At 47.3% G+C, this 10900-nt stretch overlaps 1 long non-coding RNA gene across 1 annotated transcript; it reads right to left on the bottom strand.

The window, feature by feature from the left end:
- Nucleotides 1-266: 266 nt before the first annotated feature.
- Nucleotides 267-3663, bottom strand: LOC141022376 (uncharacterized). Its single transcript, XR_012183666.1, has 3 exons — nt 3507-3663; nt 1914-1997; nt 267-695 (listed from the first exon to the last, which is right to left on the bottom strand). It is a non-coding gene; the product is annotated as an uncharacterized lncRNA (long non-coding RNA).
- Nucleotides 3664-10900: the final 7237 nt, after the last annotated feature.

Here is a 10900-nt window from a genome sequence, read left to right as displayed (position 1 = left end):
CCGGGACACTGCCACAACCCCTAAATGACAGGAGGCACCAAGAACAATGTTCTCGTCACAAAACCATCGGAACGATTCCAAGATACCCGCGTGATCCTAAATTTTTTTTAGTGAAATTTGAGGAGAGAATAGTCAAAACTTCTACGTCAGTAGGCCTCACCAGAGCGACGAAGGGACTGAGGAGTAAAAAGAATCCTACTCTCCGATATATATAATCCTAAGACTCAAAACATTTTTGTTCTAGACTCAACAACGCCAGCGATTCGATCAAGCAGGGGGCTCCTAAGTCGGGGATGGCTCTGATTACCAACTTGTAACGCCCACGATGCGGCTATATCTCCCACGTGTCGAGGCACGACTTAGAGGCATAACCGCATAGTGGTTTAGTCGCAAGAAGGGTCATCTTCACACAATCCCATGTAATGAACAAGAATGGGATAAAGAGTTGGCTTACAATCGCTACTTCACACAATACATAAATATAATTCATACATCATCCAAAATACAAACATAGACCGACTACGGTCAAGATCCAGATGAAAATAAGACAACCCCAAATGCTAGATCCCCGATCGTCCAAACTTGGCTCCACTACTGATCATCAGGAAAAGACACATAGTAATGACCACGTTCCTCGTCGAACTCCCACTTGAGATCGACCCCATCATCGGTACTGGCATCGTCGACACCTGCAACTGTTTTGGTAGAACCTGTGAGTCACGGGGACTCAGCAATCTCACACCCGCGAGAGCAAGACTATTTAAGCTTATAGGAAAGGATGGTGTAATGAGGTGGAGCTGCAGCAGCAATAAGCATATATGGTGGCTAACATACGCAAAAGAGAGCGAGAAGAGAAGCAACGGAACGGTCGTCATCTAGCAATGACCAAGAAGTGATCCTGAACTCCTACTTACGTCATACATAACTCAGACCGTGTTCACTTCCCGGACTCCGCCGAGAAGAGACCATCACGGCTACACACGCAGTTGATGTATTTTAATTGGGTCAAGTGACAAGTTCTCTACAACCGGACATTAACAAATTCCCATCTGCCTCATAACCCCGGGCACGGCTTTCGAAAGATAATACCCTGCAGGGGTGTCCCAACTTAGCCCATCATAAGCTCTCACGGTCAACGAAGGATAAACCTTCTCCCGGAAAAACCCGATCAGTCTTGGAATCCCGGTTTACAAGACATCTCGACAATGGTAAAACAAGACCAGCAAAGCCACCCGAATGTGCCGACAAATCCCGATAGGAGCTGCACATATCTCGTTCTCAGGGCACACCGGATGGGCAAGACGTCGGGTTGGCATAGACCCTGGTTGCCCAGGGGGCGCCGGACATCGCCCAGTTTGGGCCAGCACTCGAAGGAACACTGGTCCGGGGGTTTAAAATAAAGATGACCCTCGGGCTCGCGAAAACCCGGGGGAAAAGGCTTAGGTGGAAAATGGTAAAACCAAGGTTGGGCCTTGCTGGAGGAGTTTTATTCAATGCGAACTGTCAAGGGGGTCCCATAAATCACCCGACCGTGTAAGGAACGCAAACTCAAGGAATATAATCCCGGTGTATCAGTAACTAGGGTGGCAAGAGTGGAACAAAACACCAGGCATAAGGCCGAGCCTTCCACCCTTTACCAAATACATAGATGCATTAATTAAATAAGAGATATTGTGATATCCCAACATATCCATGTTCCGACATGGAACAAACTTTAACTAGCAACGCTATAAGAGGGGCTGAGCAAAAGCGGTAACTTAGCCAATCAACGGTTTGCTAGGAAATGATGGTTAGAGGCTGACATGGCAATATGGGAGACATGATATAGCAAGTGATAGGTAGCGCAGCATGGCAATAGAGCGAACAACTAGCAAAGCAAAGATAGAAGTGATTTCGAGGGGTGGTCATCTTGCCTGCAAGGTTCTCAGAGTTGTCGAAAGCTCGATCCTCGTAAGCGTACTCAACAGGTTCCTCGTTCAAGAACTCGTCTCCCGGCTCTACCCAAGACAAGAACACAAGCAATGGAACCACAATCAATCACGAGGAATGCACAAGCAACATGATGCAAAACATGTATGGTATGCAAGATATGATGTGCGATGCATATGCGTGCTCCGGAAGGAAAATGATGAACAAGGAAGTAACTTGGCAACCAAGCATGCCACTGGAAAGATGAGATGATTTCAGTCGAAATCGATATAAAGATCACCGGAAACGGATGCACGGTTTGCAAATGGCAAGCAAAACAAGAATGACACGAATCTGCGATTAACAGCATGATAGCACTTAGAATGCAACAAGCAACAATGTTACCGCACTCCAACATAGCAACAAAGCACATGGCAGTAATCTACAGGAGATGCTTGACAAAAGATGAACACTGAGCTACGGCTATATCACAACATAACAAGCTCAAACAAGCATGGCAAAAGTGCAAAAGATAACAGGTTCACAGACTTGGTAAAAACTGGACATGGCAGAAAACAGCATCAGGTAGCAATGTTCAGAGCATGAAATCAACATGCTACAGGAACTTAATATAGAAAAACAAGGCATGGCAGTGTTCTACTAAATGCATATGACACAAGTCCCTTACTGACCATAAGCCAAAAAGGACCAGAAGATATGATGGCAAGCATGTAAACATAGCAAGTTTCGTTATCAGGTTTCAGACTTGGCAGAAATAATAATATGTAGGCATGTTGGTGAGCTTGATGCCCTCACTACAGAGAAATGCATGACAAAACAAGCCTACCTACAGTAAGATGGCATGTTTATGAAGCTATCCATGGCAAGAACAAAAGCATAGCATGAATGGATCAACTACAACAAGCTTGAAAAAATTGCATATCATGTTAAGAATCTGCCAGAAATATTTTATAGCAAAAGTAGAGCAAGATTGAATCATGCTATGGTACTCCATAATTGCAAACAAGGGCAGGAATAGATCAATTACAACTATAGCTATAAAACATCCTTACTGAACATCTCCAAAATATGCATGGATCTCACTGTAGCATCAAGTTTACATGGCAACAAAATAACAGCAGACAAGGACAGAGAAATCACCAAGTCCCTGAAATCAGAAACATTACGGAGCCTACTTTGCAAGCTTGTGCTAGTCACCACGGAGATCACAAAAATACATGGCATACACCTTTGGAAAGATGGCATGTCATACAACAAAACACATGTAGAGCTTATGCCCATAAGATGCACAGATTTAAAGATACAAAAATGACAAATCTCCAAGTTCTGATAAGAACCAGCAGATAACAGCAACTAGCCTTCTTCCAACAGAGATTTGGGAATCAAGATGACCTCTAATGAACATGGTGCAATTGAACAAAATGTAGAGCATCACGAGACAAACAATTTGACATATTACGCGCGCGAAACGGAGCTACATACAAGAAGTTCTGCACCGAGGAACATGAGCATATGCTGTAAAAGAAAAAAAATACTTGGAAGAATTTTTAGATCGAGAAAAGTCAACGAGCTCGTACAGATCTGGATCGGGGCCGAATCCTCAGGGAGCTCGCCGGCGGGAGAGAAGAGGGAGGAAGCACCGAGCTCCGGCGGAGGGAGGAGGCGGCGGGGCCTCGGGCTGCGGCCGGAGGAGGAGGGGAGGCGCGCCGGCGGGCGGCGGTCGGTGCGGGGCGGCGGCGGCGGCCAGGGCGCGCGGCGGCGGCCGGTGGCAATGGTGCGGGCGGTGGCCGGCGAGTGCGGGCCCGGGGCGACGGCGCCTGGCTCGGGCGGCGGCGGGCGAGTGCGGGCTCGGGCGGGCCCTCCTCGGGCTCGCCGGGCCGGCGGCGGTGGGAGGCCGGAGCGCTGACGTGTCAGCTCCGGATTCGCCGGGGTGCGGCGGCGGACGCGTCCGGTCCGGTCCGGACGTGTCCGGTGGCGGAGAGGGAACGGAGCTAGGGTTCGTCTGCGTTTCGTATCTCGGGGGAGATGCATATTTATAGGTAGAGGGAGCTAAGAGGCTCCAAATGAGGTGCGGTTTTCGCCCACACGATCGCGATCGAACGACCTAGAGCATGGAAGAGAGTTTGGTGGTTTTTGGGCTGGTTTTAGGGGTTTTTTGCTGGACACACAAATGGACTTTGCGGATGCCCGGTTAACCGTTGGAGTACCAAACGACCTCCAAATGGAACGAAACTTGACCGGTGGTCTCCGGGTGGTATATTAAGGCCACTTGACAAGCCTCGGTCCATTCCGAGAATGTTTGACACCCGCACACAAAAGAAAACAAGAGGGGTGCACCGGAGGAGATAGGAGCGCCGGATTGCAAAACGGACAACGGGGAAAATGCTCGGATGCAAGAGACGAACACGTATGCAAATGCAATGCACATGATGACATGATATGAAAAATCATGACATGACAAAATGCAAAACGAAAGACAAAACCCGACCACGGAGGAAATATCATAACGCATAGCCAAAAATGGCAAGAGTCGGAGTTACAAATGTGGCAAGTTACATGCGGGGTGTTACACCGGGCTAGCCAGAAACACAATCGCAGTAGTTCTCCCTTTACAACCTTAGCCAAAAACGGAACATAAAGTGGCAAGCACAAGAGCCGGGCAACCCAACTATTGACCAAAGACGTGATTCGGAGCCGATGCATATAATGCAGTATTCGGGACGCCAAAGTATACTCTGAGAGTGTTCGGACTTTCTATTGTTGAAGATATGTATTTGGCTTGAATAGAGCCCCTGGCGATTTAAGTCGTACCGAGGTGTATATGCCAATTTGAATGTAAAGTTGGAAATCAGAAAAAGGGCCAATACCAAACAAGGCTGGGCGAAACTGTTTCCATTATAATCTGAGTGGTACGTCAAAACGTATTGTTACAGAAGATGCAATAAGCATCACGACTATTTTACATGCCGAGAACAAGGGAAAGCTGTATACAGGTCCTAAATTTGAACAGATGATCCAGAAGATCCTTTGGACATTCTACCGCACGTCTGTGCCGCTTTTCACCTTGGTGTAGGATCCTTTGAGAGGATCGATAATCCAGTATATATAAGGGGCCTAGAAGGGGGCCCTTGCTAGCTCCAGAAATTGATGTGAGCTGTAAAGAATAACAAGAAGAAAAAGGTGGAGCAATGTGTAGGTCCGGATAGGGTCAAGCCATATCGCGTACCCTATGTGTAGGTCCGGATAGAGTCGCCGCGCCGCACTGCCACCCTCGTCGCGTCCCATCTCTGACCCCTGCTCGCCTGCTGAACCACGCCAAGCACTCGCCCTCTCTCCAGTACCCTCCAAGCTCTCCCTGGCGCCCTACAGCGCCGCCTTGGCGGCACGCCGGTGTCGGCAGTGGGCACTGCCGTGGACGGCGCCGCCCAAGGCACCCGTGCGCGCCAGCTGCCCCGGGGAACAGCCCGTGCTCATCCACTTGCTCGTCGGCATGCTTTCGTCGCCGCCACGATGCCCTGCAACAACAGTAAAGTGGTCGCCGGCGATCTTATCCTCTGCCACCGCGGGAGACAGCCTCGAGTGCCTATTTAAAGGGACCCCGAGCTCAACCGATCACTCAAGCAACCCCAGGCCACCCCCATAGCCCTCCCACAACCAGCAATCGACGAGAAAGTCCTTTCTTCCTCGTCTCCGGCCAGCTCGGTCGCCGCCGCAATCCAGTGCCGTTCGTCGCAACCGGAGCTTCCCCCGCCTATCCAACGCCACCAAGAACTCCCCCGTAGTCTTGCAGAGCTGCCCAGCGCCTCAGGCTCGACCAAGGACCACCAGAACCCAAATATCACTTCACCACCGTAGCCCCCTCCGCCGCGAAGCTCGCCGCCGGTGACCTCCTCCGTCCCCACCTGCATAACGCCCACCGAGAGGACCGCCTCGGTCTGGCCAACCCATCCCTGCCCTCAGATGCCCTCGAGGAGCCGCCGTTCGTCGCCGGCGATCGCCGGAGCCCCGCCACCGTTCGGGCACAGAGAAAGGAGGGAGAGGGAGACCAGTCAAACCTGACCAGTGGGCCCTCTGGACCCACTGTCAGTGACCCGCGCGGCCGCCCTCTCTGTTTAAGTGATAGCGCAAAGACCGGAGTACGTCACCTCTGCTTTGAAAACGTATTCTTCCCCGCAGCGTTTTCCTTTTTCTGATTTTAAATAAAACAGAACTTTGACTGATGTTTGACTGGCTATAACTTTTAAAATAAAACTCCAAATGAGTTGATTCTTTTTCCTACCTACCTCAAATTTCATCTAGCTTATTTTAAGATTTATTTCAAAAATATTTGAGACTTTTTGTTCTGTTTTTGAAATGTGTGTTATTTGAATATTTCTCAAAATAGGATTTTTGGAGGGAAGGCAACCTTCAAAAGTGCACCCCCACATGCATACACTTGAAGGCAAGCATCCTGAACCCTGGTTAATAATTTTGGATGTTGTTGATGCGTTTATAACATCAACTTGACTTGGAGCGTACGCTATTTTATGTGACGATAAAAGTCATATGCATAAGTGCTTGGTGGAGTTTTTATTTGCTGTGATAATGGATATGTTGGTGATGGTATTCATCCTCGTAAGCTCCCCTTGCATACCGGAAGGAAGCCGGGAAAGTCGTGGTCTTGGGTAGACACGGGCTTGTCCCTAGTACCTCGTCGGGACGAGTATGTCCGGTATGGCATGGTGAGGCTTGACGAGTGATAAGTCTACCTGTTAATGGAAATACTTTTGTCATGCTAATCATGCAGGGAACACTTGAACCTCCTGAGTCGGCCTTAGATCGAGTCTTCTCCAGTAACCCCCATACTTGCCTGGCACTACCACTTGTCCCTGCCTTAGGTAGGGTACGGTTCAGTAAGTTGTCAACCCCTGTCTAGCACACACCGTACAGAGAGGCCGGGATGAGGGTCCCATGGCCATGGATTAAAGCCAGTCATCCGGTCCGGGGGCATGGATGTTTCGGTTGTAGCCGAAGGGGTAGCTCCCCTAGTTTGCGCGCGGTATAAATTTTGTGATCCCATGCTACGTCGAGGTTGTAGCCTCCCCACTTAGAGTTTCGCTTGACAGGTGTCGTGGGTGATTCCAGACACCGGTAAGTTAAGCTGGTGTATGCAGGTCAGGCGTGTTTTCAATCAAAAGACCGTAGACGGAATTAGTCCCGATGGACTAAAGAAATCCGTTACCCGTGGGTAAAGAGTACACCCTCTGCAGAGATTATACATCTATTCGAATAGCCGTGTCCATGGTTAAGGACTACAGTCTGGGATAGGTCAAGTGTCGGTCTTAGTGTCGGTCTTCGGAGGGAAGCTGCTAAACCAGAACCTTGATTATGAACTGTGACATATGTGGATTATGATCATTATTATTGTGGACTAACCATTTACTTTATTTGTATTTTCGAGTATCCCTGGGATGGTCCTACCTCCTGGATACCCATTACTTTTATTCATAAGCCCTTTATGTGGTGTCGCTCAGACGCCCGACCGTGGCATGCTTGTTATTCATTTTATTTATAAGCCCTTTCTGTGGTGTCGCTCAGATGCCCGACTGCGGCATGCTTGCTGTTTATTTATTCTTTTATAAGCCCTTTATGTGATGTCGCTCAGACGTCCGACTGTGGCACGCACTGTCTTTCTTTTTCTGTTATAAGCCCTTTATGTGGTGTCGCCCCGACGCCCGACTGCGGCATTATTATTCTTGCATTTTCCTCCCGAGGAGTCATTCAGACCCTTGTTTGGCACCGGCATTATTATTCTTGCAGTTTCCTCTCGAGGAGTCATTCAGACCCTCGTTTGGCACCCAGTATTTTATTTTGGCTATTATTACCCACATGCGTGCATCATGAATATTTTTTGTTTTTTCTCGTGACTGACGTTATGATCATAGAATATTTTCGGGATTTGATTTTACCCTTGATACATTATACCTGTGTTCTTGATGTTTGCGAGTACATTCAAACGTACTCACTGGATGTCCCTGGCTATTGTCTTGGCCAGATTTTCGCGCATGGAGATAAGCATCGCGGTGACAGCCTCGGAACCTACGTGTTGACGATAGCAGCCGTGCGAAGATAGGAGTTATCCTGGTCAGCTGTTCTTGTGGGAAATGGAGTCCCATAGACGCAGATGAACCTCAACCGCTTTCGCCATCAACCACTAGAAAACCAAATGTTGTACTCCTAGGCCACTATGGTCTTGTACTACATATTTTTGTACCTTGCTTGGAATTCTTGTATCAAGTTGGTGCCTCATCAGCTAACAGTAATCCTGGGGCTGGTGAGCACAAAGACCGTTTTCTGGGAATTTCTTATCCCCAAAATTTCGGTCGTGACAACAGTGGCATCCGAGCCAGGTTTTATGCGTTGATGTTATATGCACGAGTAGAACACAAGTGAGTTGTGGGCGATATAAGTCATACTGCTTACCAGCATGTCATATTTTGGTTCAACGGTATTGTGAGATGAAGCGGCCCAGACTGACATTACGCGTACGCTTACGCGAGACTGGTTTCACCGTTGCGAGCACTCGTTGCTTAAAGGTGACTGGCGGGTGTCTGTCTCTCTCACTTTAGTTGAACCGAGTGTGGCTACGCCCGGTCCTTGCGATGGTTAAAACAACACCAACTTGACAAACTATCGTTGTGGTTTTGATGCGTAGGTAAGAACGGTTCTTGCTAAGCCCGTAGCAGCCACGTAAAACTTGCAACAACAAAGTAGAGGACGTCTAACTTGTTTTTGCAGAGCATGTTGTGATATGGTCAAGACATGATGCTATATTTTATTGTATGAGATGATCATGTTTTGTAACCAAGTTATCGGCAACTGGCAGGAGCCATATGGTTGTCGCTTTATTGTATGCAATGCAATCGCCATGTAATTGTTTTACTTTATCACTAAGCGGTAGTGATAGTCGTAAAAGCAATAGTTGGTGAGACGACAACGATGCTACGATGGAGATCAAGGTGTCGCGCCGGTGACAATGGTGATCATGACGGTGCTTCGGAGATGGAGATCACAAGCACAAGATGATGATGGCCATATCATATCACTTATATTGATTGCATGTGATGTTTATCTTTTATGCATCTTATCTTGCTTTGATTGACGATAGCATTATAAGATGATCTCTCACTAAAATTTCAAGATAAAAGTGTTCTCCCTGAGTATGCACCGTTGCGAAAGTTCTTCGTGCTGAGACACCACGTGATGATCGGGTGTGATAGGCTCTACGTTCAAATACAACGGGTGCAAAACAGTTGCACACGCGGAATACTCAGGTTAAACTTGACGAGCCTAGCATATGCAGATATGGCCTCGGAACACTGAGACCGAAAGGTCGAGCGTGAATCATATAGTAGATATGACCAACATAGTGATGTTCACCATTGAAAACTACTCCATTTCACGTGATGATCGGTTATGGTTTAGTTGATTTGGATCACGTAATCACTTAGATGATTAGAGAGATGTCTATCTAAGTGGGAGTTCTTAAGTAATATGATTAATAGAACTTAAATTTATCATGAACTTAGTACCTGATAGTATCTTGCTTGTCTATGTTAATTGTAGATAGATGGCCCGTGCTGTGTTCCGTTGAATTTTAATGCGTTCCTTGAGAAAGCAAAGTTGAAAGATGATGGTAGCAATTACACGGACTGGGTCCGTAACTTGAGGATTATCCTCATTGCTGCACAGAAGAATTACGTCCTGGAAGCACCGCTGGGTGCCAGGCCTGCTGCAAGAGCAACACCAGAAGTTATGAACGTCTGGCAGAGCAAAGCTGATGACTACTCGATTGTTCAGTGTGCCATGCTTTACGGCTTAGAACCGGGTCTTCAACGACGTTTTGAACGTCATGGAGCATATGAGATGTTCCAGGAGTTGAAGTTAATATTTCAAGCAAATGCCCGGATTGAGAGATATGAAGTCTCCAATAAGTTGTACAGCTGCAAGATGGAAGAGTATAGTTCTGTCAGTGAGCATATACTCAAAATGTCTGGGTATAATAATCACTTGATTCAACTAGGAGTTAATCTTCCGGATGATAGCGTCATTGACAGAATTCTTCAATCACTGCCACCAAGCTACAAGAGCTTCGTGATGAACTATAACATGCAAGGGATGAATAAGACAATTCCCGAGCAAAGGGAAGAAGAAGGGGAACTTCAAGAAGAACAGCAAGCAAGTTGCTGTTCAGGAGAAGAAACCCAAGTCTGGACCTAAGCCTGAGACTGAGTGCTTCTACTGCAAGCAGACTGGTCACTGGAAGCGGAACTGCCCCAAGTATTTGGCGGATAAGAAGGATGGCAAGGTGAACAAAGGTATATGTGATATACATGTTATTGATGTGTACCTTACTAATGCTCGCAGTAGCACCTGGGTATTTGATACTGGTTCTGTTGCTAATATTTGCAACTAGAAACAGGGGCTACGGATTAAGCGAAGATTGGTTAAGGACGAGGTGACGGTGCGCGTGGGAAATGGTTCCAAAGTCGATGTGATCGCCGTCGGCACGCTACCTCTACATCTACCTTCGGGATTAGTATTAGACCTAAATAATTGTTATTTGGTGCCAGCGTTGAGCATGAACATTATATCTGGATCTTGTTTGATGCCAGACGGTTATTCATTTAAATCAGAGAATAATGGTTGTTCTATTTATATGAGTAATATCTTTTACATGCACCCATGGAGAGTGGTCTATTTTTAATGAATCTCGGTAGTAGTGACACACATATTCATAATGTCGAAGCCAAAAGATGCAGAGTTGATAATGATAGTGCAACTTATTTGTGGCACTGCCGTTTAGGCCATATCGGTGTAAAGCGCATGAAGAAACTCCATAATGATGGACTTTTGGAATCACTTGATTATGAATCACTTGGTACTTGCGAACCGTGTCTCATGGGCAAGATGACTAAAACATCGTTCTCCG

Source organism: Aegilops tauschii, chromosome 5 (assembly GCF_002575655.3).
Source record: "Aegilops tauschii subsp. strangulata cultivar AL8/78 chromosome 5, Aet v6.0, whole genome shotgun sequence".
NCBI classification, from domain to species: domain Eukaryota; kingdom Viridiplantae; phylum Streptophyta; class Magnoliopsida; order Poales; family Poaceae; genus Aegilops; species Aegilops tauschii.
This window is presented reverse-complemented; position numbering and strand designations above follow the sequence as displayed.